This window comes from Rutilus rutilus (assembly GCF_951802725.1).
Source record: "Rutilus rutilus genome assembly, chromosome: 5".
NCBI classification, from domain to species: Eukaryota; Metazoa; Chordata; class Actinopteri; order Cypriniformes; family Leuciscidae; genus Rutilus; species Rutilus rutilus.
In genome coordinates, this window is record NC_140213.1 from 3,261,369 (window position 1) to 3,268,805 (window position 7,437).

A 7,437-nucleotide genomic window follows, 5' to 3' on the forward strand; every position below is an offset into this window, starting at 1 on the left:
CATGTTGTAACACATTGGTAACACATATTAGCATGTTGTTAGCACATTTCTAGTATGTTACTACACATTGCTAGCATGAATTAGCATGTTGCAAACACATTTTTATCATGTTTTTAACACAATGAGAGAGACATTTTTATTGAGTTTATTTTTTCCAATTTATCCTAGTGTTTATTTGATTTATTTCTTGAATTTTTAATACAATTAAAACAAAGAAAGATTATGCATCTTTTTTCTATGAAGATTACCATGAATGATAAACATTTGCGATTCTAGGTTAATCAAATTGGTGGCACTGATCATGTGACTGCACGTGAAGTTCAATATTTCAACTTGTGCTGATATTATCATTTGAATAGTAATGACATTTGAAGAAAGGATCTCTAATAATGGAGTAATAGTGTTCCTCAGACTCAGAGTCTATTGCATCACAGAGACAGTAATAACACTCGCAGTAGGTCAGTGTGTGCGGTGTGTGTGCAGCTGAACACTGAAGCTCAGCACTTTTACAGCATCAGTAATCGCCACAAATCCTGACCTACTGACTGAACATCCCACAGCTGCACTCAAACACACACGCATATCTGGAGAAATATCACACTGCACTCAAACACACACACATATCTGGAGAAATATCACACTGCACTCAAACACACACGTATATCTGGAGAAATATCACACTGCACGCAAACACACACGCAAATCTGGAGAAATATCACACTGCACTCAAACACACACACATATCTGGAGAAATATCACACTGCACTCAAACACACACGCATATCCGGAGAAATATCACTCTGCACTCAAACACACACGCATATCTGGAGAAATATCACACTGCACTCAAACACACACGCATATCTGGAGAAATATCACACTGCACTCAAACACACACACATATCTGGAGAAATATCACACTGCACTCAAACACACACACATATCTGGAGTAATATCACACTGCACTCAAACACACACACATATCTGGAGAAATATCACACTGCACTCAAACACACACGCATATCACGCAAACACACGCATATCTGGAGAAATATCACACTGCACTCAAACACACACACATATCTGGAGAAATATCACACTGCACTCAAACACACACACATATCTGGAGTAATATCACACTGCACTCAAACACACACACATATCTGGAGAAATATCACACTGCACTCAAACACACACGCATATCTGGAGAAATATCACACTGCACTCAAACACACACGTATATCTGGAGAAATATAACACTGCACTCAAACACACACGCATATCTGGAGAAATATCACACTGCACTCAAACACACACGCATATCTGGAGGAATATCACACTGCACTCAAACACACACGCATATCTGGAGAAATATCACACTGCACTCAAACACACACGCATATCTGGAGTAATATCACACTGCACTCAAACACACACACATATCTGGAGAAATACCACACTGCACTCAAACACACGCATATCTGGAGAAATATCACACTGCACTCAAACACACACGCATATCTGGAGAAATATCACACTGCACTCAAACACACACGCATATCTGGAGTAATATCACTCTGCACTCAAACACACACACATATCTGGAGAAATATCACGCAAACACACACGCATATCTGGAGGAATACCACACTGCACTCAAACACACACGCATATCTGGAGAAATACCACACTGCACTCAAACACACACACATATCTGGAGAAATATCACACTGCACTCAAACACACACACATATCACGCAAACACACACACATATCTGGAGAAATATCACGCAAACACACACACATATCACGCAAACACACACACACATATCTGCAGAAATATCACGCAAACACACACGCATATCTGGAGAAATATCACACTGCACTCAAACACACACGCATATCTGGAGAAATATCACACTGCACTCAAACACACACACATATCACGCAAACACACACACATATCTGGAGAAATATCACGCAAACACACACGCATATCTGGAGAAATATCACACTGCACTCAAACACACACACATATCTGGAGAAATATCACACTGCACTCAAACACACACGCATATCTGGAGAAATATCACACTGCACTCAAACACACACACATATCTGGAGAAATATCACACTGCACTCAAACACACACACATATCTGGAGAAATATCACACTGCACTCAAACACACACACATATCACGCAAACACACACACATATCTGGAGAAATATCACGCAAACACACACGCATATCTGGAGAAATATCACACTGCACTCAAACACACACACATATCTGGAGAAATATCACACTGCACTCAAACACACACGCATATCTGGAGAAATATCACACTGCACTCAAACACACACACATATCACGCAAACACACACACATATCTGGAGAAATATCACGCAAACACACACGCATATCTGGAGAAATATCACACTGCACTCAAACACACACGCATATCTGGAGAAATATCACACTGCACTCAAACACACACACATATCTGGAGAAATATCACACTGCACTCAAACACACACGTATATCTGGAGAAATATAACACTGCACTCAAACACACACGCATATCTGGAGAAATATCACACTGCACTCAAACACACACGTATATCTGGAGAAATATAACACTGCACTCAAACACACACATATCTGGAGAAATATCACACTGCACTCAAACACACACATATCACTCAAACACACGCATATCTGGAGAAATATCACACTGCACTCAAACACACACATATCACTCAAACACACGCATATCTGGAGAAATACCACACTGCACTCAAACACACACGCATATCTGGAGAAATATCACACTGCACTCAAACACACACGCATATCTGGAGAAATATCACACTGCACTCAAACACACACGTATATCTGGAGAAATATAACACTGCACTCAAACACACACACATATCTGGAGAAATATCACACTGCACTCAAACACACACGTATATCTGGAGAAATATCACACTGCACTCAAACACACACATATCACTCAAACACACGCATATCTGGAGAAATACCACACTGCACTCAAACACACACGTATATCTGGAGAAATATCACACTGCACTCAAACACACACGTATATCTGGAGAAATATCACACTGCACGCAAACACACACGCATATCTGGAGAAATACCACACTGCACTCAAACACACACGCATATCTGGAGAAATATCACACTGCACTCAAACACACACGCATATCTGGAGAAATATCACACTGCACTCAAACACACACGTATATCTGGAGAAATATCACACTGCACTCAAACACACACATATCACTCAAACACACGCATATCTGGAGAAATATCACACTGCACTCAAACACACACGCATATCTGGAGAAATATCACACTGCACTCAAACACACACGTATATCTGGAGAAATATCACACTGCACGCAAACACACACGCATATCTGGAGAAATATCACACTGCACTCAAACACACACGCATATCTGGAGAAATATCACACTGCACTCAAACACACACGCATATCTGGAGAAATATCACACTGCACTCAAACACACACGCATATCTGGAGAAATATCACACTGCACGCAAACACACACGCATATCTGGAGAAATATCACACTGCACTCAAACACACACGCATATCTGGAGAAATATCACACTGCACTCAAACACACACGCATATCTGGAGAAATATCACACTGCACTCAAACACACACGCATATCTGGAGAAATATCACACTGCACGCAAACACACACGCATATCTGGAGAAATATCACACTGCACGCAAACACACACGCATATCTGGAGAAATACCACACTGCACTCAAACACACACACATATCTGGAGAAATATCACACTGCACGCAAACACACACGCATATCTGGAGAAATACCACACTGCACTCAAACACACACGCATATCTGGAGAAATATCACACTGCACGCAAACACACACGCATATCTGGAGAAATATCACACTGCACGCAAACACACACGCATATCTGGAGAAATATCACACTGCACTCAAACACACACACATATCTGGAGAAATATCACACTGCACTCAAACACACACGCATATCTGGAGAAATATCACACTGCACTCAAACACACACACATATCTGGAGAAATACCACACTGCACTCAAACACACACGCATATCTGGAGAAATATCACACTGCACTCAAACACACACACATATCTGGAGAAATATCACACTGCACTCAAACACACACACATATCTGGAGTAATATCACACTGCACTCAAACACACACACATATCTGGAGAAATATCACACTGCACTCAAACACACACGCATATCTGGAGAAATATCACACTGCACTCAAACACACACGCATATCACGCAAACACACGCATATCTGGAGAAATATCACACTGCACTCAAACACACACACATATCTGGAGAAATATCACACTGCACTCAAACACACACACATATCTGGAGTAATATCACACTGCACTCAAACACACACACATATCTGGAGAAATATCACACTGCACTCAAACACACACGCATATCTGGAGAAATATCACACTGCACTCAAACACACACGTATATCTGGAGAAATATAACACTGCACTCAAACACACACGCATATCTGGAGAAATATCACACTGCACTCAAACACACACGCATATCTGGAGGAATATCACACTGCACTCAAACACACACGCATATCTGGAGAAATACCACACTGCACTCAAACACACGCATATCTGGAGAAATATCACACTGCACTCAAACACACACGCATATCTGGAGTAATATCACTCTGCACTCAAACACACACACATATCTGGAGAAATATCACGCAAACACACACGCATATCTGGAGAAATATCACACTGCACTCAAACACACACACATATCACGCAAACACACACACATATCTGGAGAAATATCACGCAAACACACACACATATCACGCAAACACACACACACATATCTGCAGAAATATCACGCAAACACACACGCATATCTGGAGAAATATCACACTGCACTCAAACACACACGCATATCTGGAGAAATATCACACTGCACTCAAACACACACACATATCACGCAAACACACACACATATCTGGAGAAATATCACGCAAACACACACGCCACTGCACTCAAACACACACACATATCTGGAGAAATATCACACTGCACTCAAACACACACGCATATCTGGAGAAATATCACACTGCACTCAAACACACACACATATCTGGAGAAATATCACACTGCACTCAAACACACACACATATCTGGAGAAATATCACACTGCACTCAAACACACACACATATCACGCAAACACACACACATATCTGGAGAAATATCACGCAAACACACACGCATATCTGGAGAAATATCACACTGCACTCAAACACACACACATATCTGGAGAAATATCACACTGCACTCAAACACACACGCATATCTGGAGAAATATCACACTGCACTCAAACACACACACATATCACGCAAACACACACACATATCTGGAGAAATATCACGCAAACACACACGCATATCTGGAGAAATATCACACTGCACTCAAACACACACGCATATCTGGAGAAATATCACACTGCACTCAAACACACACACATATCTGGAGAAATATCACACTGCACTCAAACACACACGTATATCTGGAGAAATATAACACTGCACTCAAACACACACGCATATCTGGAGAAATATCACACTGCACTCAAACACACACGTATATCTGGAGAAATATAACACTGCACTCAAACACACACATATCTGGAGAAATATCACACTGCACTCAAACACACACATATCACTCAAACACACGCATATCTGGAGAAATATCACACTGCACTCAAACACACACATATCACTCAAACACACGCATATCTGGAGAAATACCACACTGCACTCAAACACACACGCATATCTGGAGAAATATCACACTGCACTCAAACACACACGCATATCTGGAGAAATATCACACTGCACTCAAACACACACGTATATCTGGAGAAATATCACACTGCACTCAAACACACACATATCACTCAAACACACGCATATCTGGAGAAATATCACACTGCACTCAAACACACACGCATATCTGGAGAAATATCACACTGCACTCAAACACACACGTATATCTGGAGAAATATCACACTGCACGCAAACACACACGCATATCTGGAGAAATATCACACTGCACTCAAACACACACGCATATCTGGAGAAATATCACACTGCACTCAAACACACACGCATATCTGGAGAAATATCACACTGCACTCAAACACACACGCATATCTGGAGAAATATCACACTGCACGCAAACACACACGCATATCTGGAGAAATATCACACTGCACTCAAACACACACGCATATCTGGAGAAATATCACACTGCACTCAAACACACACGCATATCTGGAGAAATATCACACTGCACTCAAACACACACGCATATCTGGAGAAATATCACACTGCACGCAAACACACACGCATATCTGGAGAAATATCACACTGCACGCAAACACACACGCATATCTGGAGAAATACCACACTGCACTCAAACACACACACATATCTGGAGAAATATCACACTGCACGCAAACACACACGCATATCTGGAGAAATACCACACTGCACTCAAACACACACGCATATCTGGAGAAATATCACACTGCACGCAAACACACACGCATATCTGGAGAAATATCACACTGCACGCAAACACACACGCATATCTGGAGAAATATCACACTGCACTCAAACACACACACATATCTGGAGAAATATCACACTGCACTCAAACACACACGCATATCTGGAGAAATATCACACTGCACTCAAACACACACACATATCTGGAGAAATACCACACTGCACTCAAACACACACGCATATCTGGAGAAATATCACACTGCACTCAAACACACACGTATATCTGGAGAAATATCACACTGCACTCAAACACACACGCATATCTGGAGAAATACCACACTGCACTCAAACACACACGCATATCTGGAGAAATATCACACTGCACTCAAACACACACGCATATCTGGAGAAATATCACACTGCACTCAAACACACACGTATATCTGGAGAAATATCACACTGCACGCAAACACACACGCATATCTGGAGAAATACCACACTGCACTCAAACACACACGCATATCTGGAGAAATATCACACTGCACTCAAACACACACGCATATCTGGAGAAATATCACACTGCACTCAAACACACACGCATATCTGGAGAAATACCACACTGCACTCAAACACACACGCATATCTGGAGAAATACCACACTGCACTCAAACACACACGTATATCTGGAGAAATATCACACTGCACTCAAACACACACGCATATCTGGAGAAATATCACACTGCACTCAAACACAC